At 35.0% G+C, this 26,016-nt stretch overlaps 5 long non-coding RNA genes and 1 other non-coding gene across 6 annotated transcripts; 5 read left to right on the forward strand and 1 right to left on the reverse strand.

Annotated features, from left to right (window-relative positions):
• The first annotated feature begins 1,093 nt into the window (after positions 1-1,093).
• On the forward strand, positions 1,094-1,200 carry LOC118492718. Its single transcript, XR_004894720.1, has one exon. It is a non-coding gene; the product is annotated as a small nucleolar RNA R71 (small nucleolar RNA).
• A 10,880-nt stretch (positions 1,201-12,080) lies between these two features.
• Positions 12,081-13,103, forward strand: LOC118492292. The gene is made up of 3 exons (XR_004893046.1): positions 12,081-12,183; positions 12,258-12,390; positions 12,973-13,103. It is a non-coding gene; the product is annotated as an uncharacterized LOC118492292 (long non-coding RNA).
• Positions 13,104-13,905: 802 nt separating this feature from the next.
• Positions 13,906-14,225, forward strand: LOC118492293. Its single transcript, XR_004893047.1, has 2 exons — positions 13,906-14,036; positions 14,120-14,225. It is a non-coding gene; the product is annotated as an uncharacterized LOC118492293 (long non-coding RNA).
• A 227-nt stretch (positions 14,226-14,452) lies between these two features.
• LOC110938825 lies at positions 14,453-15,256 on the forward strand. Its single transcript, XR_002591723.2, has 3 exons — positions 14,453-14,630; positions 14,714-14,799; positions 15,101-15,256. It is a non-coding gene; the product is annotated as an uncharacterized LOC110938825 (long non-coding RNA).
• A 115-nt stretch (positions 15,257-15,371) lies between these two features.
• On the forward strand, positions 15,372-16,063 carry LOC118492294. Its single transcript, XR_004893048.1, has 2 exons — positions 15,372-15,780; positions 15,849-16,063. It is a non-coding gene; the product is annotated as an uncharacterized LOC118492294 (long non-coding RNA).
• A 3,747-nt stretch (positions 16,064-19,810) lies between these two features.
• On the reverse strand, positions 19,811-22,442 carry LOC110940553. Its single transcript, XR_004893050.1, has 2 exons — positions 22,110-22,442; positions 19,811-22,025 (listed from the first exon to the last, which is right to left on the reverse strand). It is a non-coding gene; the product is annotated as an uncharacterized LOC110940553 (long non-coding RNA).
• Between the last annotated feature and the right edge of the window lie 3,574 nt (positions 22,443-26,016).

Genomic DNA, 26,016 nt, shown 5'->3' on the forward strand with positions numbered 1-26,016 from the left:
ATTTTGAGTATTTAGGCATTTGGGTCAGGACGTCAATGAAAGGAATGTTGACATGCAATTGTTTTAGTAGACTTTCGAATTTTGCGAATTGCTCATTGGTCTTTTGACGAATTAACCTACCGGGGTATGGAACCGGAGGAGCCTTGGTGGGCTCTGGTGATGGAGGAGAAACCTTCTCTTGTTGGGGCGGTGTTGCGATCTCCTCAGTATGCGGTGGTCCTTCCGCGGGATCCACGGTACGGTTCCGTAGCGTTATGAGATGAACTTACGCCTTTGGGTTTGTTTCGGTATTACTTGGTAACGCGCCTTGCGGTCTCTCGGAGAAATTTTGGGCTAGTTGACTTATTTGTTTTTCGATGTTTTGTATACTAGCTTGTTGATTTCTAAAATTTGATTCTAATTGTAGAAACCTATCCGAGTTTTTCTTTTCAGTGTCGGAGATGAGGCGAGATACAGTATCTTCAAGCCTTTCTCGTCCACCTTGTTGTTGAGGGAACTTTTGTGACTCATTTCTTGGTTGTTAAAAGTTTGTTCGTTGATTTAGGCTTTGTTGGTTACTACTATTGCCGGGTTCTCTCCAACCAAGGTTAGGGTGGTTACGCCATCCTTGGTTGTAGGTGCCCGTTGGAGGACCCGACGGCCTAGGTCTATTATCAATGTAGTTTACCGATTCTGGTTGATCGTCTGTTTCTTTCATACAACTCCAATTTTCATGTGGCCCACCACACCCTTCACAAGCCATGACCGAGACCGTTTTTGCAATTTCTAATTTTTTAATTTTTGAAGAAAGTGCCTCGATTTGGGCTTGTAAAGAAGTGCTTTCATCAACCTTATGGGCGCCCGGGGCAATAGATTTATTACCTCGGGGAGTGTGCCATTGAAAATTGTTTTGAGCAATTTCCTCAATTTGATTGTATATTTCATGTGGGCGGCGGTTACCTAAAAGTCCCCTGGAGCTAGAGTCAAGTGTTTGTCTTGTGTGTGGCAACAACCCATTATAGAAGCTAAAAGTCCCCCGGAGCTAGAGTCAAGTGTTTGTCTTGTGTGTGGCAACAACCGATTATAGAGAGTGGATACTTGTTGGCATATCGCAAGACCGTGATGAGGACACTTTCGCAATAGCTCCTTGAACCTTTCCCAAGTTTCATATAAGGATTCCCCGTCCTCTTGTGAATATGTATTAATTTCAGTCATTAATTTAGCCGTTTTAGCGGGAGGGAAATACTTATATAGAAATTTTTGGGCTAGTTCATCCTAGGTGTTTACCGATCCAACTGGGAGGGCGTTGAGCCAAGCTTTTGCTCGGTCTTTTAGTGAAAAAGGAAACATTCGGAGGCGGACGGCGTCATTTGAAGCTCCATTGATCCGAAAGGTATCACATATTTCTAAGAAATTAGTAATATGTAGATGGGGATCCTCGTCCGCAAGCCCATGGAAGGTTGCGGAGTTTTGAAGCATTTGTATCAAATGTGGCCGAAGTTCGAAGTTATTGGCTTCGACATTCGGTGCATTGATAGCGGCGCCGAGATTACCTACGGTGGGTCGTAGATAATCCATGAGGGTACATTGGTCCGCCATTGGAAGTGGTTCCCCCGAAACTTTCTCTTGGTTTTTAGCTTTAAGTCTTTTTCTAAGAAAGCGTTCGGGTTCTTCTAGGGGTTCTTTTATGTCTTTATTAGAACTGGAGCTCATACACTACGTAGAGGTGGCGTCTGGTTCCAAGTCCTGCAACAAAAACAAAAAAGAATGTTGGTCAGAAAGTTCACCACGGCCCCGTGCTCAGTGAACACGGCCCGTGGTCGGAGTTACAGTGATTGTTTTCCGGATCCCTGTTACTAGAAAGTTGGACACGGCCCCGTGTTGCACCGACACGGCCCGTGGTTAGCCTTCTGTAACTCGGAAAATTAAAAACTGCCAGTAACACTGCTGGGCACGGCCCGTGTCCGACCAGGCATGGCCAGTCCTGAGCTCTGCAGAAGCTAAAAAATTAAGAAAATCTAAAAAAAAAATAAAAAGAAAATAGAAAAAGAGATTAGGCCGTCGATTCCTAACATTCTTAAAATCCTTGTGTCCCCGGCAACGGCGCCAAAAACTTGATGCGTGTTAGTGTGTATATGTTTTAGGTGTATATTTTAAGCCCTTTTACACTTTTTAGCCAAGTTTTAAATTTATAAAACACGATATTTACTAACACTCAACACACATATGGGCAAGTGCACCCATCGTGGACGTAGTATAGTGTTGGTAAGATTCCGAGGTCGTCCAAGGACACAAGAGCTTTTAGTACCGGTTTATCCTCAACGTCTAATCAAATCAAAATGTTAGAAAAAGATTTTTTAAACTAAGAAAATAAAACTAACTAAAATGCTAAAAATAAAAATAAAAGTAAAAACAGATAGACAAGATGAATCACTTGGATCCGACTCGTGTGTTAGTGTAACCTTTGATTATTTTCGCACTTTTGCACTTGTTTAAGAGATTATCTTAGTTATTGTAGTAGGCCCCTATTTTGAAGGTGACGTTACCCTCAACCTAGTAGTTTGAGTCAGCAAGGATACAATCCTAAAGGGTTGGATTATTGAAAGATAATTAATTAAGTTATTAATGCATAATGTGGTAGGCCCCTCTTTTGAAGGCGACGTTACCCTCGGCTAAGTAGTCTGAGTCAGCAGGGATACAGTCCTAAGTAGCCGGGTTAAAGTTTTAATAGTAGTTTAACTTATGAGGGGATCAAAGAGTTTGGACCCCCGCCATCCAATACCTTTGGGTATTGAAGGAGGTCCTACTAAATTTGACCCAGGTCCTTTGCAGGATCTATACACTGAACAATGGCAAGACTCTTACCAAACCATTCCCTTAACCCCCAACCAGGTAGCCAACATACCTCCATATAGACCGTGGAGATATGAATGGTGAAAATCTTTTATTTTATATAGACAATAAAATAATGCCAAGACACCACGGAGAAACGATAAGGAAGAATCACCTTCAACATAAGAAACTAGTAATTAAAGTCATTAATACAAAACCAATTAAAAAGTGCAAAAGATTAAAAATAAAAGTATTACACTAAACACTTGTCTTCACCAAGTGATGTAAGAGACTTAGGCAAACATGGCCTTTGATTGTCAAGAACTCTTACGATCAATCTTGGATCCCGAGACGACTCACACACGCTATGATGGACAATGGATGATGGTGGTGGATGATGGTGTTATGGTGGTGGTGGGTGGTGGGTGAAGTGTGAGAGAGGTGGTGTGCCAAGGGATGAGTTGAAATGGCTCCAAGCACTCCTATTTATAGGCTGAACAGAAGCCTGGGCACGGCCCCGTGCCAGCTGGGCACGGCCCCGTGTCAATCTGACACTCTCTCTCTTCATTAATTGTAATTCGCAATTACAATAAATGTGCCTGCAGCAACCTGACCACGCCCCCGTGTCACTGGGCACGACCCCGTGGTGGGCAATAGAAGCTTCTATAGGTTTGTCTTTTCTGCTGCTTCTTGGGCACGGCCCCGTGCTCGCTGAGCACGGGGCGTGTTCAGTCTTCTGGCTTCTCTGTTTTGCTTGGGGAGATGCTGTTGAGGGGTCGGGCATATCACTTTTGTTCCTTTTCTTGTATTTTTGTTAGATTTTGCTGTCTTTTTGCTTCTTTTGTTATTTTGAGCTCATTTAATCCTGAAAACACAAAAGAAAGACAAAAGCATACTTTTTCCAACATTAGTACTAAAAAAGGGTTAGTTTTAAGCCACAATTGATGTAATTTATATGTTGCATTTTGTGCACATCAGAAGACTATTGAATTATTTTGATTTTCTACTTATTGTAATTTTTGGAAATATTAATCTATGGTAATGAATTATTAACAAAAAGATACAAAACGCCAAAAGAACATGGAAAAAGCCATAACGCCAAAAATATTAACTATGTAACACAAAAAGAATTACCTCAAACAGAAGAAATCTGAGAAAAAAACAATAAACGCCAAATACTTAATAAATCTACAAAACGCCAAAATTATCTTGCACGCCAAAAATAAAGAAGCTTCTCAAACGCGAAAACCGTGAAAGAAGAAGAATGCTAAAAAGACAAAAAAACCCCCGGTCCCTGATCAAGCCCCACGCCACGTGTTCGGCCAGGATGCGTTCTCACCGTTCTCACACTTTTTGCCATTTTCTCCTAATCCCGTGTATATATATATATATATATATATATAGTGGAGAGTTTAAATGAGAAGAAACTTTTTGTAAGAAGAAAAAAGAAGAAATTATAACCAATAAGAATGTTTCATTTTAGTTCATTTAATATAAATATTTAATGTTACTATAAGGATAATATGGTAAACCTACAAAGATCATTAATTAGTAGTATTTCTTCTTTAATAGCTAACTAAATTAAAATTTGTAACTTATCTTCAAAATATATATTTTTCAAAAAAATAAAATAAAATAATTTAGAGTGTAGGATAAATTACAATGTGTATATGATAAATTACGGATTGTGTATGATAAATTTCAACATATGTAGGGTAAATTTCGAAAGGTGTAGGGTAACTTTTGATGTGTGTAGTCAAAAAACATTAGTGTGAAGGATGATAGTTTTTATGACTAATTAATTAGTCAAAGATGATAATAAATGAAATAAATGAAAAAATATTTAATGTTTTACAATTATACATTTTGTTCTTTTTCTTCTCAACTAAATTTTCTTCTCAAATGAACCTTCCCCTATTTATATATATATATATATATATATATATATATATATATATATATATATATATATAGGACAAAGATCCGTTAGGAACCACCCCTTATTGCGAGAACCGCGAGAACCAGTGTGAACACAAACAGTAATTCCTAAAAAAATCTAAAAAACACCTAAAAAATATTTTTTTTATTTTTTTACTATTTTTTTGAAAAAATCGCTATATTTTGTTAATAAAAAAAATAAAAAAAAAAATTTCGAGTAACAGTTATCCATGCACATGTGCATATGTGTCGTTTCTTTGTCAAATTCCGTAATTCATTACAAATAATAGTCAATTGCACTTTCATTTACACTACTACGTGTAATACACTATCTTTTAAATTACCAATGTTAGAAATGCACATGTGCATCTATATGTATCAACAGGAAATAAGGTGTTTTGGTACACTACTTTCTCTTTCATCTATCATTCCATCCATAATACACAAGCATGCACATGTGCATTTCTGTCATTTCTTTGACAAATTCCGTAATTCATTACATATATTAGACAATTGCACTTTCATTTACACTACCATATGTAATACACTACTTTTTACATTACCAATATTAGAAATGCACATGTGCATTATATGTATCAACATGAAATAAGGTGTTTTGGTACACCACTTTGAATACACTTTCCCTTTCATCTATCATACCATCAATAATACACTACCATTACCTCCTACCATCCATAATACAATACCATTACCTCCTACCATCCATAATACAATATCATTAACAATATTTTCACTTTATTACATGTATGTAAACACCATTTATACCATCCAATCAACATATTACATAAAAAATTGACAACTATAACCAAACCATCAATCACTAGATATAACTAACCAAAAAACATGTATATGGGTCTACTTCTCCATTCAAAATCACAAACTTTTTGTAACAAAACACGTTATATCATGGTTATACCTAATTATGCACATGTGCATTTTGAATATTGGTAATGTAAAAAGTAGTGTATTACTAATGGTATTGTAAATTAAAGTGCAATTGTCTATTCCTTATATTGTATTACCGAATTTGTTGAAGTAATGATACATATGCACATGTGTATGGATAACTGTTACTCGAAAAAAAAAGTTTTTTTTTTTTTTTTTTTTTATGGAACGAAATATAGAGAATTTTTGTTAAAAAATATTAAAAAAAATAAAAAAAAAATTTTGAGTGCTTTTTTGATTTTTTTTAGATTTTATTTTGTGTTCACATTGGTTCTCGCGGTTCTCGCAATAAGGGTGGTTCTCGCATGAACCTTACCCTATATATATATATATATATATATATATATATATATATAGGGAGCCGCTAAAATGAAAACCACCCCCAGTTGTAAGAACCGTGAGAACCACTATCCACCAATGATATTCTGCCAACAAAAAGGATAATTTGGTCATTTACCCCAATTGTCAAATCCAACCTCTCTCCACATTAAATACCACCAGCTATTAAAACCCTCTTTTGTCTCTCTCTCCTCATTCCCATTTGAAACTCATCTGATGAAGATTTTGATGAAATTCATCTCCTCTACCTCTCTCAAATCCAAGAGTACCTTCACCAAGACCATACGTAAGCCTGTATCCATTACAGGAACAAAGAAGTTCACTGTATATATATCTCAAAAAAAGAAGTTCACTGTATATATATCTCAAAAAAGAAGTTCACTGGCGAAACGGTGGAGTCGGCCGCTGCGGTGGTCCTATCCCACGGGCGAGACCCCCCTCCTCCTCTCCCGATCTCGTCGCCTCCACTGCCACCGCCACCGCCACCGCCACGTCTTCCGATCTCGTCGCCTCCACCGCCACCTGAAACAAATCCGACCACCACCGTCTTCATCTCTTCCGATCTACCTCAACCACCGCCCAATCCTGGATCTGAGAAAGATGACGGCGGCGGTGGGATACCAGCGGCGGGGGTGGCCTTTGAAGGGTGTTTCTCTCTCTTGTAAGATATGTGGGTTTGTTCTTGTTTGATTTTTGATCAGTGATTTTTTGCCTGATGAACTATGTGGGTTTGTTCTTTGTTTGATTTTTGATCAGTGATTTTTGTTTGAATCAGTGAACTATTATTATGTGTTCTTGATGTGGTTGTTTGGTTGGTCGGAAGACAGGGGGTGGTGGGTGATGGTGGGGGCGGAGGTAAATGGAGGTGATGGTGGTTGGTCGGTGGTCGGAAGACAGGGGGTGCCGGCGATGTCGGTGGTGCCGATGGTGCGATCGATGTCGGTTTGGGGGGGGGGGTGGAGGAAGAGGGTGTTTGTTTAGGGGTGGTGGCTACTGGTCGAACTTCTTATGTTGTTTGGGTGGTGGCTACTGGTCGGACTTCTTGTGTTGTTTCTGTTGGAGCTATGGTATGTACAGCTTGTTTGTTTTGATTATGTTTTTGTTGGGTTTTTCTTTGATTGTTTCTGTTGGATCGCTGTCGGTGGTACCTGTACAGTTGTTTGTTTTGATTATGTTCACATGATGGGTCTGTACAGCGGTTGCCGATAGTGCCCGGTGGTGCCCCGTGGTGCCCGCTGGTGCCGGGGGTGCCCCGTTGTGCCGACTGAAACTTTTTTCGGCGACATTTGATATTGACGATCGTTCTTGGCAGTGATGATGCAAAAAAAACGTATTTTTTATGACGATGGCACGGCAAGGATGGCGGAGGGTAGGTTTTTGAACCCGCAACCCCACTTTGCAGCCTTTTAATTATCAGAAAAAATCTGAGCCAAACCCTTTTTTTTTCGAGATACACTTTTGTTTTTTTGTTGTTGTTGGTTTTTTATATTCTTTTCCCCCGTCAAAAATATATCCGAGACACCTACTGACTTTGCGATTTATGGGTGCGTTCGTCTTTGCATAAACATGTTTTCGTGTAAAAAGGTTTTTGTGGGAAAAAAGTTCAACCGTAAACTTTTACGTAAAACGTAAAAAGTATACCGTAAAACTTAAAAAAGTAAAACGTAAAAAGTTTAACGTAAAACTTAAAACGTAAAAAGTTTTACATAAACGTAAAATTTAAAAACATAAAAAGTAAAAAAACGTTGACGTAAAAAACCGGTGCGTAAAACATAAAAAAACCGGTGCGTAAAACGTAAAAAAACCGGTGCGTAAAACGTAAGAAAACCGGCGTGTAAAACGTAAAAAAACCGATGCGTAAAACGTAAAAAAACCGGCGCGTAAAACGTAAAAAAACGTTGACGTAAAAAACCGGTGCGTAAAACGCAAAAAACCGGCGTGTAAGACGTAAATAACGTTAACGTAAAAAACCGGCGCGTAAAACATAAAAAACGTTAACGTAAAAAACCGGTGCGTAAAACGCAAAAAAACGTTGACGTAAAAAACCGGGACGTAAAACGTAAAAAAACGTTGACGAAAAAAAACCGGTGCGTAAAACGCAAAAAACCGGCGTGTAAAACATAAATAACGTTAACATAAAAAACCAGCGCGTAAAACGTAAAAAACGTTAACGTAAAAAACCGGTGCGTAAAACGCAAAAAAACTTTGGCGTAAAAACCGGGACGTAAAACGCAAAAAACTGGCGCGTAAAACGTAAATAACGTTAACGTAAAAAACCGGGGCGTAAAACGCAAAAACGGCGCGTTGAAAAAACGACGCGTGAAAAAGACGACCGAAAAAACGGCGCGTTAAAAAACGTCGAAAAAACGGCGTTAAAAAATTGTCTCGAAAAAACGGCGTTAAAAAATTGGCGCGTAAAAAACGGCGTTAAAAAATTGGCGCGTAAAACGTAAAAAATCGACGCGTAAAACGTAAATAACGTTAACGTAAAAACGGCAAGTTGAAAAAATGAAGCGTGAAAAAGCCGTGCGTAAAAAACGGCACATTAAAAAAACGACGCTTGAAAAAACGGCGCGTAAAAAAACGGCGCGTTAAAAAACGTCGAAAAAACGTCGAAAAAACGGCGCGTAAAAAACGTGTTAAAAACGTTTTACGTAAAAAACGGCGTTAAAAAATTGTCGCGTAAAAAATTGCCGCGTAAAAAACGGCGTTAAAAAATTAGCGCGTTAAAAAACGGCGCGTTAAAAAACGTCGAAAAACGGCGCGTTAAAAACGTCGAAAGAACGGCGCGTTAAAAAACGTCGAAAAAAACGGCGTTAAAAAATTGTCGCGTAAAAAACGGCGTTAAAAAATTGGCGCGTAAAAAACGGCATTAAAAAATTGGCGCCAAAAAACGGGGCGATGTAAAAACGGCGTTAAAAACGGCGCGTAAAACAACGGCGTTAAAAATTGGCGCGTAAAAAATAACGACGCTTGAAAAAACCCGGCGTAAAAACGGCGCGTCAAAAAAACGTAAAACGTAAAAAGTTTAACGTAAAACTTAAATTGTAAAAAGTATAAAAAAATCTGAATTTTAAAATGTTTTTAATAAAAAAGTTATGTTTAAAGAATAAAAAGTAATATAATAATACAAAAAACTAATAAAAAACAATAAAGACAAAAAGACAAAATAGAGTTATTTTACCAAATTAACCTTTTGGATTATAATATTAAAGACATAATAAGACAAAAACCATTTAATATTAATTTTTGTTACTTTTAATCTCATCCATCTATCTTGTTAATCTAAAGGCTAAAAAGTGGTTCCCATGGTTTTTACAACTAGAGGTGGTTTTCATTTTAGCGATCATATATATATATATATATATATATATAGGGAGAAGATCATGCGAGAACCACCTCTTATTGTGAGAACCGCGAGAACCAATGTGAACACACCAAAAATGCCTAAAAATAGCTAAAAATCACACAAAACTTTTTTTTTGAATTTTTTAATATTTTTTATAAAAAAATCGCTACTTTTCAAAGCCAAAAATTTTTTTTTTTAATTTTTAAAAAAAAAATGTTTCTAAAATTAGCGATTTTAACATAAAAAATATTAAAAAATTCAAAAAAAAATATTAGATTTTTTTAGATTTTTTTTTAGATTTTTTTAGGTTTTTTGGAAGTTTAGTTTTTAGCATTTTAGCTTGGGGGGGGGGGGGGGGTGGGGGAGGGGGGGTTTAGGTTTAGGTTTTTTTTTGGGGGGGGGGGGTGGGGGGTTTAGGTTTTGGGGAGGGGGGGGTGGGGGTTAGGTTTTTTTAGGTTTTTTTAGCTATTTTAGGTTGTGTTCACATTGGTTATCAAGGTTCTCATAATAAGGGTGGTTCTCGCATGAGCCCCTCCCTCTATATATATATATATATATATATATATATATATATATATATATATATATATATATAGTGTTAGGTTTATTTGGGAACACTAAAAAAGTGGGGAACCGGGGAACACTCTTAAAAATTTAACTTAACATGTTAAAAATTAATTTTTTTAAACAACTTTTTTGGTGCTTCTCCTTATATATACTTGTAGAAGCATTTTTAATAAAAAAATCAAAAACTAAAAATATTAAAAAAAACAATTAAAAAAAGGATAAAAAAATTTTTTAGAAAAATTATTTTTTATTCGACTAGTTTCTCCTCCTTTTTATAAAGAAAAACGCTGAAATTTTTTTTAAAAAAAATTAATTTTTAACATGTTAAGTTAATTCAATAAGATATAACTGTTTTTTAAACATTTTTTTATATTAAAAAATGTTAATATAAAAAATGTTAAGATATAAGTTAATTTTTAACATGTTTCTCCTCCTGTTTTTTTGATTTTTTTATTAAAAATGTTTCAACTTGTATTTATAAAAAAATAATTTTTAACATGTTAAGTATAATTTTTAAGAGTGTTTCCACGTTCCTCACTTTTTTAGTGTTTCTCAATGAACCCTCCTATATATATATATATATATATATATATATATATATATAGTTACATTAAGTACAAATATTAAATGAAGTCTAATGAAGCATTTCTATTGGTTGAAATTTCTTCTTTTTTCTTCTTACAAAGAATTTCTTCTCATTTGAACCCTCCACTATATATATATATATATATATATAGGGGAAGGTTCAAATGAAAACCACTAGTTATTGTGAAAACTAGAAAACTAACTAAAACCCACTAAAAAGGAGGGGGGAAGACTTTTAATGAAGGAAGGGTAAAATTGGAACAAAAAATATATAACTTTTCAAACATTTCCCATTTCTCCATACGTTATCATTTTAAAACAAAAATGGCACCATAAGATCACAAATTTTCTTATCTTTCATTCAAGTATATTCGAGCATATTTTTTATGACATAAAAAAAGATTTATGGTGTCGTCTTGTTTTTAATACTATTATTATAGTAGTGCACATGTGCAATATAACATGTACTACAATGTGCATTACATGCTTAAAATTAGCTTTTTGATTCTAGTTTAGCTTTTAGGGTTAGTTTTTTTGGAGGTTTAGGATTAGGATTAGGTTTTTGGGTGTGGGGGGGGGGGGTGTTTAGGTTTTTGGGAGGTGGGGGTGGGGGGGTTAGGTTTTTTTCGGGTTTATGTTTAGGGTTTAGTTTTAGGTTTTCGGGAGGGTGGGGGGTGGGGGGGGTTTAGGTTTTTGGGGGGAGGGGGGTTAGGCTTTTGGTGGGAGGGTGAATTTAGGTTTTTTGGGGGGGGGGTGGGGGGTGGGGGGTTTAGGTTTTTGTGGGGTGTCGGTGGGGGGTGAGTTAAGTGGTTTAGGCTTTCCGTATTAGTGCACATGTGCAGTACAACCGAATTTTTTTTTTTTTTGAAAATTTTTTTCCATATATAAAAAGTAGCGATTTTTCTAAAAAAAATTGTAAAAAAAAAAAATTGTATGTTTTTTAGGTTTTTTTAGGCTTTTTTAGTTAGTTTTCGAGTTTTCACAATAAAAGTGGTTTTCATTTGAACCATCCCCTATATATATATATATATATATATATATATATATATATATATATATATATATATATATATATGTAAGTATGAGTTTTCAAAAAAAGTTATAAATAAAAAAATCACTCGGCTCTTTTTGTTTTTTTAGCTCAAAACATTCGATAACATGTAACTTACATTACTTAATTTTTTTAGAAAAAAAATGTTTGTTACATAAGGTTTTCTTGAGTTTTCATAACTCAAATGAGTTCTCTCTCTCTCTCTCTGTATATATATATCTATACTAGTTTATAATACATATTCGAAGGATAAAATTGGAAAAAAAATTGTACTTAAAACATACTCAATGCACAATGTACAAGACTTAAAGCACCAAAAAACACAAAACATTTACCCTTCACCCGGATCCATCATCAACCGTCTATTTTCTTTCAATTCTTCACACGGAGCGTGATCTGACGGATGACTTTGTTTTCACACGGATCCAGCTTTCCCCTACCTTCTCTCTCATCTCTCTCACAACTCGCATCCTCTGCTTTCTCTCTCTATGGCGATTGGGCGACTTCATCAGGCCTCTCTCTCGGATCTCGCCAGATCTCTCACCAGATCTGTGAGGATTTCACCAGATCGATGAAGGTAACCTCCTTTTCTCTTTCTCTCTCTCTCTCAAATTCATAAACAACCGCGGGGTGCTGTACAATCGATTTTAGGGTTTGCCATTTCATAAACAACCGCAGGGTGCTGTACCACTTGATGTGCGAGATTGAAGGCAACCACCTCACTGCTGCCGCTATTATCGGTCATGACGGCACCGTTTGGGCTCAATCCGCTAATTTCCCTCAGGTTTACACTCTATTTATCACTTTCTGTAACCTAATTTTGTTCACCGATTGATTTGTTTGTGTTAATTAGGTCATTTGTGCTTCAATTGAGTTGTTTTAGTCCGATTGTTGTTGATGTAGATTCAGATCTGATCCGTTTCGTTACGTACTTGCGTCTCAGTTCAGATTCGTTTAGGTTTTCGAGGAGTTGATTTGTTGATCTGGATTTACGATCGATGATTCGTTGATTTCGATCGGTTTGTAGTGTTGGTTTTGATGATTTGATCTGATTTTGTTTGTTTAGTGATAGATAGATCATAGATATGAACTTGATTCTATTTTTGATTTTGTGAAGGATGTACAGTTTCAGATCTGTGTAACGTTGAATGAAAAAAAAAAAGCAGTTGATTTTGATAGAGCTGTGAACAACTTATTGAGTGATGAAAATATTAAATGGTGACATGCATGATAACATGAGTTGGATGCTTAGATCTACAATATATGTCATTGAATCTTTATTTGAGGATTGGAAGGGGTTTTACTGTTTTAGTTTTAGGATTGCTTGTTAAAACTTTTTATCAGTTTATTTTATTCCGGTATATAGTAAGGAGTGTTGAGGATGTCTGGATTGCTTATCGCGATTGTAAGGGGGTTTAGGATTGTTTATTAAACCATTTTTATCAGCTTATCGCGTTTCGATATCCAGTAAGCAGTTTTGAGGGTGTTTGGATTGGAGCTATGGTTCGAATATCGAAAAAGACAAATGGGGCAAGATGATGCAAGAGGCTCTATGCCTTCTGATGAGGTACATTATTGTTTGTTTTACTACATCTCCACCATTATATAAATTATGACTTAAATATTTATTAACAACTGTAAGCATTTCGACACAACTCAATTGTGTGTATAAAATTTTGAAAAAGAAGTTTGCAGCTTTTGAAATTGGCATCATGTGTTGTACTGTTGTGCCAGTTTCCCTTTTGGCTCTTGATGAGATTTCATACCGAGAGTGAGTGTTTAGCATGTGAACTCTAAAATATTATGTCTCTTCTTATCATATAACTGAATTACATATAAATTTGATTACCTTTTGTACGTGTTTTCAAAATGGTTTGTTCAACTTGATTGTCGATTAACATGTCTAAGGAAAGATCGATTAACTAATTCTTATGTAGATTAGTTATGGTTTTGAATTATATTTTGAACCTGTTAACTTTTTGTGAGGTAAGGTATCTGATTAAATGTTGGTGCAGAAGCTCCTCCTAAGGTCCATGAAGAGACAGGATCATCCGAAGCAAATATCTTTACCAGGAAATCTATAACTAATTCGAGTCGGAGGACATTTTAGTTTTAAACCGGCTCAGCATGCGCAGCCGCAACGGCAGCGAACGCAGCTGCATCGGCTCAGCATGCGCAGCCGCAACGGCAGCGAACGCAGCTGCATCGGCTCAGCATGCGCAGCCGCAGCCGCAACCGCACGCTGCTGTCGGCTCAGCATGCGCAGCCGCAACGGCAGCGAACGCAGCTGCATCGGCTCAGCATGCGCAGCCGCAGCCACAACCGCACGCTGCTGCATCGGCTCAGCATGCGCAGCCGCAACGGCGCAGCGAGCGCAGCCGCGTCTGTATCACCGAGCGCAACCCCAACGAGCCCGACGCAGCCGCATCTGTATCACCGAGCGCAACCGCATCTTTAATACTTACTTGTTTATTACAGTAGGTTAACTGGCTAACCTCTTTTTTTCTTTTCAGATAACAAGAATCGAGTATGTTCATTCTAAAGGGATATGAAGAAGATCAAGAGGATAATGAAGAAGAGGAAGGAGGACTGAGTCAATCTGGAAAAGAGTTGAGGAAGCTGCTCGGGAAAAATAGTGGGGTCAATGAATCCGAGCCAGAGCAAGAGGACGATGACGACGATGATGTAATTTCCTTTTTTATATTCAAAAAAGTTTACCAGTTGCATTTTTTATTGTTGGAATGTGATTTTTGTTTATTTTGTTTTTGTTATGAGTAGATTGATGACGAAAGTTCCCTGTTCTTGCACCAAAGGTTAATAATAACGGGGTCCATCAAAGCTTAATAACAACCCTCTTAAAGAGGAACCCGTTGATAATAGCCCCTCAAAGCCAGCAGCTGCTACAACATCAGCTCGGGGAACCCCATCTTCAAATAAGTCGGCTAAGGGAAAGCGAAAAAGCACCGAGAGAACAAACCGTCAAATGGTGCCGCCACAGCTTAAAAGAAAGTCAAAACCGAAAATGTGCCATCTCATTACTATTTTCATTTTCATGTTCAGCATTTTAGTCAAGCGTATAGATGGTTTGAACTTGTTTTCGGTTTCAGGACGTGAAACATGTAAAGGAGGAGCCTGCAAAGGCCGGTAAAGGTTCATCAATGTGGCCATGAGCATCAACCCTGAAGCGAAAATGGTAAGATTTTTAAGAAATTTGGTTAACTGCTTTGGTTATGATTTGGATTCAAAGTATCTAGCTTGATGAGGTTATATGCAAATCAATATGGATCAAAAACAAATTGAAAAATGGCTCCTTAGACGGGCTTTTGATAATGAAGAAAAACCATATCTGCCTAAGGTACCGAAAAAAGTTATTTGTTCTGAAAAAATATTACCAGTGGGCAGGGAATTATGAAACTGTAAACGGTTGTTTTTCTAATGACTTTTCTAATAAGATATCCGGGTGCTATTTTAACTATCTTTTATTAATTATGCAGTATTCATTCCCATCATCATGTGTTGGGGGAGTAGGACGAATTGGAGCACCAAGTAGAAGAGAAGTTGGTCACTGTACACTAGCAGAACGAGCCCTAAAATATAGTATAGCTGATGATATTACTGAAATTTAATGATGCAGGTTGCTGGCAATGAAGATAGAGTAACAACATTCCAAATGGATATAAAGGTTATTTATTATGTCTTTCTGTGTTTTCTTGGTTGTCAAGTAATGTGGTGCATGTTGGTAGTTTAATATTTGAACGTGCCTTTGTACGTTATAGGTAGGTGGAATTATTTTGTCAACAATGAATCAGGCTTTGCTGCAAGCAAAGGAATGATAGTGTTGTCTTGAAAAGCTACTACAGCTTGAGAAGGAAAAGGGTATATTCGTCCGTTTCATGATTGGTGACATCACATGCCTCTCTTTTATTTTGTTTTTTTTTTAATAATTTATTGCCAAGAACACATGAGAGAACCTTGTCTTCATAAAGAAATCAGACATGAAACGGACAAAATACCCTTTTCAAGGAAACCATTCATGAACCTTACGAAAATACTTGAGTTTCTTTTAGTATTTATTGCCAATAACACAGGAGAGAACATTGCTGCTGAACTGGGCACCGTTTGAAGTTACTTGCGCAAATTGAAAAGACGAATTTTGTACCGCTTCAAACCCAAGGTGAAGTGCTTGATCACACCATTTTAGGTCATGCGCTTAGCCCAAGGTCTAATTTGAGTTGTTCACAGATCCATGGCTGAACAATTTACAACAATGTCATGCAAATGGTTTGCCATCCTCATGGGTCAATAAAAGATTCTTTTTGTTCCACCACCAGCAAGAGATCCAAGATTGTTTTTTTGACTTTTGTTTCGTTTACGTATGGATTGACTTAGAAATTGTTGTTTGCTTTACTTATGAATTGATTTTGAAATGGTTGTTTGATATTGTGTTGGCTGCTTCATTTTGTATTAGTGTTGCAGTTCATTTTAGTTAATTAACAGTTAGTATGGAATTACTTTTAAATTTTGATCTTTGTTTGATTTAAAGTTTGTCTTTATTATTGCCGTTTCATTATGGGACGTTAGAAAAAAAAAATGATGATTATGGAATTGAGTTACAAAAAATACTTGCATTTTGTTTTTGGTTATTTCTTTATTGACTGCTAGATCTCGAAAAACATGCTTGAAATATTGTTATCATTGCTATTTAATATAAAGTTAGTCTGTATTATTGACATTTCATATTTAAGTGGGTCAATATGATGAACAGGTAGTCTTTATTTATTGCCATTCCATATTTTGTTTCCTACTGTCTAAATGATAATATTTGTAGTTGAGTGGCTTGCACATGGGGATTTTTTACCTTTTGTAAAAAATTAACATAAGGTTATTGTTAGATCCCGTAAGTGTTATAAAACTAAAAGTATATTCTTATACTTCTTAGTTCCCAAAGTTAGGCTCTAATTCTACTACTGATGGCATACCACTGTTGGCTTACCACTCTTATACTTGTACTTTTTTATTTATTATGTACTAATCTTTTTCTTGTTTTAATATACATGGCCACCAGACGTGTTTTCTTATCCCCCATTCCCCGTTACTAAATTATCACCAATGCTACTAACTCAAAAACTTCAATAAGTACACAAACAATTAGTTACATTATATGATACACTTTTGTGAATTAATATATGAAAAAGGAAAATTATCACCGATGCTACTAACTCGAAAACTTTAATAAGTATACTAACTGCATAAAAACCTCCTATACCGCATTATAAAATGCTATAATATTTTTTTTAAAAACATACTTTTTATTTTTAGCTATGATATATACCCTATAGCAAAACTTCAATTCAGATTTTTAATATACTATTTGTTTGCAAACATTTTGATACTGCTTAACCTTGTGTTTTTGTCTTCAAATTATCCTAATTCTTGTTTAATTTTGTGCTTTGGGTTCAGTCGTTCAGATATAGATTGCTTGCAGAGAAGTTGTGGATTAGTTATTTTACACTCAATTAAGTAGGCTCAAAACCGAATAGCCCCGTACATAGCCCTAAACTCACCAACCTAAGTCATATGTTTCCCGCCGCATCGCGCGGGTAAACGACTAGTACATATATATATATATATATAATATATATATATAGGGCAAAGATTCGTTAGGAACCACCCTTTATTGCAAGAACCAATGTGAACACAACCAAAAATGCCTAAAAATAGCTAAAAAACACACAAAAATTTTTTTTTAATATTTTTTATATATAAATCGCTACTTTTAGTAGCAAAAAAAAATTAAAATTTAAAAAAAAAGATTTTTTTTGGCTACTAAAAGTAGCGATTTTAACATAAAAAATATTAAAAAAATTAGATTTTTTTTTTAGATTTTTTTAGGTTTTTCGGGGGTTTAGTTTTTAGTATTTTAGCTTGGGGGGGGGGGGGGGTGGGGGGTTATTATTTTATTTTATCTTTTTGAAAAAATATATCCTACACTTTAAATTATTTTATTTTATCTTTAAATATATCCTACACAACTCGTAATTTATCCTACACTTTAAATTATTTTATTTTATCTTTTTAAAAAAATATATATTTTGAAGATAAGTTACAAAAAATTTAATATATTAGCTATTAAAGATGAAGACTACAAATTAATTATCTATGTAGATTTACCAATGTACCCTTATAGTAACATTAAATACTTATATTAAATGAAGTAAAATAAAGCAATTCTTATTGGTTGAAATTTGTTCTTTTTTCTTCTTACAAAATATTTTCTTCTCATTTGAACCCTCTACTTTATATATATATATATATATATATATATATATATATATATATATATATATATATATATATATATATATATATAGTAAGATTAAATAAAAAGTTTATTTCGTCTGAGGGCTTGTTTGGCTAAGCTTATTTAACTCAAAAAGAACTTTTTGTTAAAAGAAATTATTGGCTTATGACTTTTTGAAAAACAATTTTTAAAAAAGTGTTTGAATTAGTTTATGGGGTGGGAAAAGCCCAATAAGTCAATAAGTTGTTTTTTAAAAAGTGTTTGGCTTAGCTTATTTATGTAAAATGACTAAAAAGGGTGGAAAAGCCAATAACTCATAAGTAGTTTCAAAAAGTCACTCCTTACTAACTTTTCAAAACTATCTTTTCCTCTCTATACAAAAAGTCATTTTGAACAGTGCTTATGATTTTGCCGAATACTTTTTCTCCTTATTAGCTTTTTGTAAAAGTCAATAAGTTAGAAGGAGATGGTGAAAAGTTTAGCAAAACACCCCCGAAATAGGATGAGTAGTAATCTTAATCACTCAATTTTCAAATAGAAAAAAAAATGAATTGTAAGGGTGTATTTGTAAAAATTCTGTTTAATGATTTTCTTTCTCCTCGTGCATATTCCATCCTCATTTTTTAAAGAGTTAAATGCTATTTTGTCCCTATGGTTTGAGACATTTTGTCAGTTTAGTCCAAATATTTCATTTTTCGCCTGTGGATCCAAAAAAGGTTTCATCGTTGTCATTTTAGTCCACTGAGTTAACTTCATCCATTTTTTTGCTAACGTGAAGGGAAATTTAGTTATTTTATATGTAATTCTGTTAACTAGAAGGGCAATTCGGTCATATAAAATGACTGAATTGCCCTTCTCATTAACAAAAAAAAATAGATGAAATTAACCGAGTGGACTGAAATGGAAATAATGAAACCTTTTTGGACCCACATGCGAAAAATGAAAACTTTGGACTAAACTAGCAAAATGGCACAAACTACAAGGACTAAAATGGAATTTAACTCTTTTTTAAATTTTCATAACTTTTTTATACGACATTATTTTTTTCATGAAAATTTCACCATAAAATCGAGCTTCTATTTATCTTTAATTTGAGAACCATATTGCTATATAAAATATGGCAACTAAAAAATCCCAAAAAATTGTGGTGTATTTCTATCTTGTATAGCATTTTTGTGCTGATTTTCGTACTAAATTTTTGTGCTTAATTTTTTTGTCTTAATTTTTTTATACTATAACTTTTGTGCTGGATTTTTTGGGCTACATTTTTTATAATAGATATTTTTGTGCTATATTTTTATACTAGATTTTTTTGTCTTATATTTTTTGTACTGAATTTTTTGTGCTAAAACTTTTTTGTACTAGATTTTTTTTTTGTACTTTTAGAAAATAAAAGGGGTGTCACATCTCATCTTTACACTACTACATATAAGGACCGAAATATTTTAGTACCAAAATGCTTTCCTTCCTACATATAAAGAGTGTCACATGTTATCATTACAATCCTTCTTAGGTTATAGGGTGTTGTCATGATCCTGTTAGTCACCATGACCCTCCACATCAGCCTCCTGTCATCCATTTCTAATGCATCATCCAAAACCACTACACTAAGGGTGTGGTCATGACCCAAAGCACTATTCTCTTATTTTAATTTATTTTTTGTGAAAAGAAAAAGGAAATATTGAAAAAGGATAGGAGACTCATGGTTTAATCCATGCCAACCATGGTGGATGAGGTAAGGGGGTGGTGTAGCAATCCATTAATGGTGCTATGTGACAATTGATGAGCTCGTTTATACTTGGACTCGAGCTCGTTTAAGCTCAGCTCGTTTGCACCCCTAGTTCCCACTATTAAGTTTGTAGCAAACTTAATATTGAGACCTCAACATATCTACAGTTGCAACTACTCCAGCAAGCAACATAATTTCAGTAGAGTTCAACCATAAAACATGTATGTAGTCATGATTATAGAATACAAATGGTTTTTGAAAATCACCTGATAGAGATCTTTATTTCATATAAACAACCACTACTCTGGTAGCCAGAAGCCTAAAGAAGCTACAGACCCCAAACAAAACTGGACATACCCAAAACAAAAACAAAAACAAACAAACCAAATACTAGGTAAAGTCTATCCCCTCGAATTTGCACCATCTTTCCATGTATAGGCCAACAAGTTTGCTTCGCTTCACCATCCACCAAAATGATTCAACCTTCAAGTCATCGACGAAGGTCGCTTTGAAGCGGACTTTTTTTTTCAAAAAACCTCTCATTTCTGTTTTGCCAAAGCTTCCACATAGTTACAAAAAAAACTGCATAAGTTTTCTTCTCCTTTTTTGCCTCCATTGCTAGGCTGCGACAATGAGCTAGGATCTGGGTCACAGAGTTAAAAACGCTCGGTGTAGGGACTTTTTGACAAGCGCAGATCCACCACCAAACTGTTTTTGCCACCGTACACCTCACTAAAAGATGATCATCGGACTCGGGATCAAAATCGCAAACCGGATACAAACCATCCCCAAACACTACACTCCTTGCTGCGAGAGCTGTAGCCGTCAAGATCTTCCCGTCGATCGCTCTCCATATGAAAAAAAAGTTGAAAGGGTAGGATCAGCTGAACATTCAAGTAACATCTTAGAGTTATGACCATAACAAAATCACTCATATTTAAATGAAATATATGGTTGCCTCTTAAAAAAGTAATATTTTTTATTGCCTTGGAAAAAGTCCTCAAAAGTATCAGCTGGGAAACATAAAAAAATGATAATATCATTGATATTTGTGGCTTTGGATAGGAACGCACCCGCAACCATTGATAACAAGGTAATGTATATATGTTCATTTAGGAACGCACTATCAAACACTTAGAATATAGAAAGAGAATGAAAAATATTGTTTGAAAAGTCTTTGTTGAAAAACATAAAAAATGTGAATCAAACAAAGAGCGTCTAAGACAACGTAAGTAGTTTGGTCTTGTGTAAGAGGACGTAGAGACCAATCACGACACTGAAGTTCCTGAAAGAAAGAAAGTTAAAAGTGTTATAAATGTGTGGGTGGGATCAGCTGAACATTCAATTAACATCTTAAAGTTATAATCATAACAAAATCACCCATATTTAACCTAATTAACCTCCAAACAACCAAAACTGGTGTAAATAACCACAGCCAAGGGCAAACTAACCTCCAATTCAAACTCACAATCCATATATGACCACCAATAATCACAAATATCAAGTCCAATTAACATCTTAGGGTTTTAATCATAACAAAATCACTCATGTTTATCCTAATTTACATCAAACTGTAAACTAAAACTACAATACTGATTCTAAACAATGCCCCCTACAAAATTAACACAAAATTATCAACACAATAACATTCTGTTTTATAAAATCTAATTTTACATTCTCCTAGGAACAACAGAATCTGCAAGTTCTATGAGCACGATGAAATTGAATGCTAGAAACAACATGAACTCTGGTTTCCTGCTCGTCGTCAGACTCTTCTTCTATGTGCAGTTAGTTATGAATTATATATGACCCGGTTGAACTTTACAGCCCTAAATTATTATTGAATAAATAAAAGTCAAAAAGAGTGGCAATTGGTGAGTGATCCAGGTTACGAAAGGAAACAAACCCCTAAACCATTGCCATTCATCTCTCTCTGAGTCTTCATATCCCTGTTGCCTCTTGCGTACAAACCCAATTGAAGAACTGGTCCAGCCTGTGACAACGACTCGCCTTTGTTTTGTCTTTTTGATCAGCGCCATCGTCATATCCCTGTTGCAGCAAGCTCTTTGAGCCCTTCTTCACCATACCATCGTAAATTCTCCTCTTTTCACTGTTTGACAACACTTCATTATCTGTAAGTCTATAACACACAAAACATTCACTTTCACACCAACAGTAAACACAAAATCTATAACAACCCACAAATCCAATGCATAAACAAGTCACATATTATTTACTACCATTATTAATTTCAGCAAACTTCTTGTTAGTATCTTCATTTTCTTGATTCTTATCAGGGTGATATTTCAATGCAAGATTTCTATATGATCGTTTAATGTGATCATCTGATGCACCTTTGGGAACTTGAAGTATATCATAGTAGCTTTTACTGTAACAATAAACAACACCTTACACCAGGATGAACATGAACATGAATATGAAGATGAAATTTGAAGGAAAGAAGAACAATTACGCAGCATTAGCAATCAGTGAAAAAAAAACCATTTGAATTCAATCTCTCTGAGCCTCCACTAAAGATGTTTCCGAATTACCTCGTCTGCATCCAGAGGAGGGGGAAAGTGAAAATCGATCTGAGTAATCTCATTCTAGCTTTCTTCAAACTGTATCATACACTTAATTATGCAGCGGATGAGAGTAGACGAGAGGAGAGTGTTGATGGTACATGGTAACTAATACTGGTTAGGGTTTTGTGGAAGTTAAAATTGGCGGTGGTGGAGACACTGTGGAGATCTGAACTTGGTGGGGTTAATTTAGGTTTTGTGGAGGTAGGGATTTTTTTCTTTTTTTTTTTTTTTTGGTGGGGGGGGGGTGTTGGTTTGGAGGTACAAGGAAATGATCGGTCACAGATAAATTTTACGGAACTTTAGCCACATATGGATGTTTTATCCTGAACTACTGTCGTAGTTGGTCACATTTGGGGATACAAATTTGTAAGTGACCATATCTCTTATCTTTTAGCCACAACATAAAAAACCAGTTATGGTAGAAGCTACATATAGCCACACTTTTCTATTGTGGCTATTGATTGTCACATTTCTTGTTATATGTGTGACTAAAGGTTTTGAAGAGATGTGTTTCGTCATATGAATCAAGATATCAAACAAACGAAGTGGCAATAGGTTACATTTGGCCACACTTTTCTAGTTGTGGCTATAAAATGCCACACTTTTTCTTTAAAAGTGTGACTAAAGGTTTTGATATGTTATACAACGGTCACATTAATAATAAAATATGTGGCTAAAGATTTGAGTTGTTATACAATTGTCACATTGATAATAAAATGTGCGACTAAAAGTGTTTTAAAATATTATAAATTATCTTTAGCCACACGTTTAATCAAAACTGTGGCAGACTTGTTCTTGAAAAAGTGTGGCTAAAGCCTAATTTTGACGTAGTGATATATATATATATATATATATATATATATATATATATATATATATATATGATTAGTTCAAGAGTGAACACTCCCTTAGTTGTGAACCGTGTGAACTCATCTTAACCCTTGATTTTTATGATCTTGAGATTTAGATGAGTGATGATGGTAATTATTTGGTTTATTTTTTCCATTTAATTAAATACATAAGGGTATATGTGTAATTACAGAAAAAGGACTCAAAAAAGAAACCTAAATTCTTTCCATTTTTTAAAACCTTAATCAAATTTAAATCCTATATTTTTGTCTTTCCATCTCAATACAAACCCTCTGCCGACTTCAGCCAGGTTTTTTGTTTCTCTTCATCGCCGACTTCATCCAGGTTTGTTGTTTCTCTTCATCGCCGACTTCATCCAGTGTTTTCGACGACTCGATACAAACATTGTGTCGCCGACGAAACATAGGGATTGTCAATCGATGTTAACTGGAATCGGTGTCAACTGGGATTATCGCCGGGAGATGAAAATAGAGGTGCAGCCGTGGTTCGGAGTTCTTTCCCGGTAATCGTCTCTGTCCTTCCTTCTTCTTCATCTTTCAGATCTGTTTAGATCCACTTTTCTCTGAATCGTTGCGTGATGTTTTAGGAAGTGATAAAGTGCGGCGGTGGTCGTGGCACCGGCTAAGTGGAGATCGGTGATGATAAACGATGGTTGTCGGAGATCAGTGAAGAACATGGTAATGGTATGGTGACCGGAGGGTGTCGGAGGTACTGAGATGATTGATGAAAGTGTTTGGAAGAGACGGCCGGAGATGATGATCGGATACGATGACCGGAGTGGATGGAGACGATGCTGAATATGTTAGGGTTTAGTTTTGTGTTCAGGTCGGTGTACACATGTGTACTTTGCTTATGTAAATGGGTATAAACTGTGTATACACCTGTGTAAATTGGGTGCACAACTGTGTATATGTCTATACATAAGGTCTATTAAATTTAAATACACAGGTGTACTTCGGGATTCATGCATGTGTGTACGTAATCGAAATCTGGGTTTCTTTGTCGATGAAGAAAGAATACATCATGATGAAGAACTGCCCGTTTGAAAAAAAATTCGGATTGTTTTGAATGGTGATTATGATATAGATTTTGTTCAGATTTAAAAGATATTTTGGGTAATTAGAAAAAAATGGAAAGTGTAACTTCCATATATTAATTAAAATTAATAAAAATTTAATGTACACTTACAATCCTATCATTTTCAACAAAAAAGATAATTAAGGGCTATAATCAGTTCACACAGTTCACTTTTGGAGGTTGTTCACTCTCGAACCCTTATATATATAGGAGAAGGATCCGTTAGGAACCACCCTTTATTGCGAGAACCGCGAGAACCAGTGTGAACACAAACAATAATACCTAAAAAAATCTAAAAAACACCCAATTTTTTTTTTACTTTTTTTTTTGAAAAAATCGCTATATTTCGTTTACAATAAAAAAATTTAAAAAAAAAAATTCCGAGTCACAGTTATCCATGCACATGTGCATTTGTATCATTTCTTTGACAATTTTCGTAATTCATTACAAATATTAGACAATTGCACTTTCATTTACACTACCACGTGTAATACACTACTTTTTACGTTAACAATATTAGAAATGCACATGTGCATCTATATGTATCAACATAAAATAAGGTGTTTTGCTACACTACTTTCTCTTTCATCTATCATTCCATCCATAATACACAAACATGCACATGTGCATTTTTGTCATTTCTTTGACAAATTCCGCAATTCATTACAACTATTAGACAATTGCACTTTCATTTACACTACCATGTGTAATACAATACTTTTTACAGTACCAATATTAGAACTGCACATGTGCATCTATATGTATCAACATGAAATAAGGTGTTTTGATACACTACTTTGAATACACTTTCCCTTTCATCTATCATACCATCCATTATACACTACCATTACCTCCTACCATCCATAATACAATACCATTACCTCCTACCATCCATAATACAATATCATTACCAATATTTCACTTTATTACATGTATGTAAACACCATTTATACCATCCAATCAACATATTACATCATAAATTGACAACTATAACCAAACCATCAACCACTAGATATAACTAACCAAAAAACATGTATATGGGCCTATTTATCCATTCAGAATCACAAACTTTTTGTACCAAAACACGTTATATCATGGTTATACCTAATGATGCACATGTGCATTTCTAATATTGGTAATGTAAAAGTATTGTATTACACGTGGTAGTGTAAAGTGTAAATGAAAGTGCAATTGTCTATTCCTGATAACGTATTACCGAATTTGTCGAAGTAATGATACATATTCACATGTGCATGGATAACTGTTACTCGAAAAAAAAAGTTTTTTTTTATGGTAACGAAATATAGCGATTTTTTTAAGAAAAGTATTAAAAAAAATTTTGAGTGCTTTTTTGATTTTTTAGATTTTATTTTGTGTTCACATTAGTTCTCGCGGTTCTCACAATAAGGGTGGTTCTCGCATGAACCTTACCCTATATATATATAGGTAAAGAATACTGTACAATATTGCTTATCGTACATTACGTACGCTTCAATCTCAGCCGTCAGATTATCTTCCCGCATTTTAAAATCGAATGTTGTTTTTTTTATAACAATTTCGCATGTGATAATTTTTTATGAAATACCATGTTGTTTTTTTATAACAATTTTGCATGTGATAATTTTTTATAAATTCGCATGTTGTTTTTTGTACCAATTTCGCATGTGATAATTTTGATGAAATAGCATGTTGTTTTTTTGTAACAATTTCGCATGTGGTAATTTTAATTAAATCGCATGTTAAAAAACTAACATGCGGATTTGTTACAAAAAAACAACATGCAAATTCAATGCGAGAAGATGATCGGACGGCTGAGATTGTAGCGTATGTGATGTACGATAAGGGCAT

The sequence above is a fragment of the Helianthus annuus genome, chromosome 5 (genome assembly GCF_002127325.2).
Source record: "Helianthus annuus cultivar XRQ/B chromosome 5, HanXRQr2.0-SUNRISE, whole genome shotgun sequence".
Taxonomy (NCBI): Eukaryota; Viridiplantae; Streptophyta; class Magnoliopsida; order Asterales; family Asteraceae; genus Helianthus; species Helianthus annuus.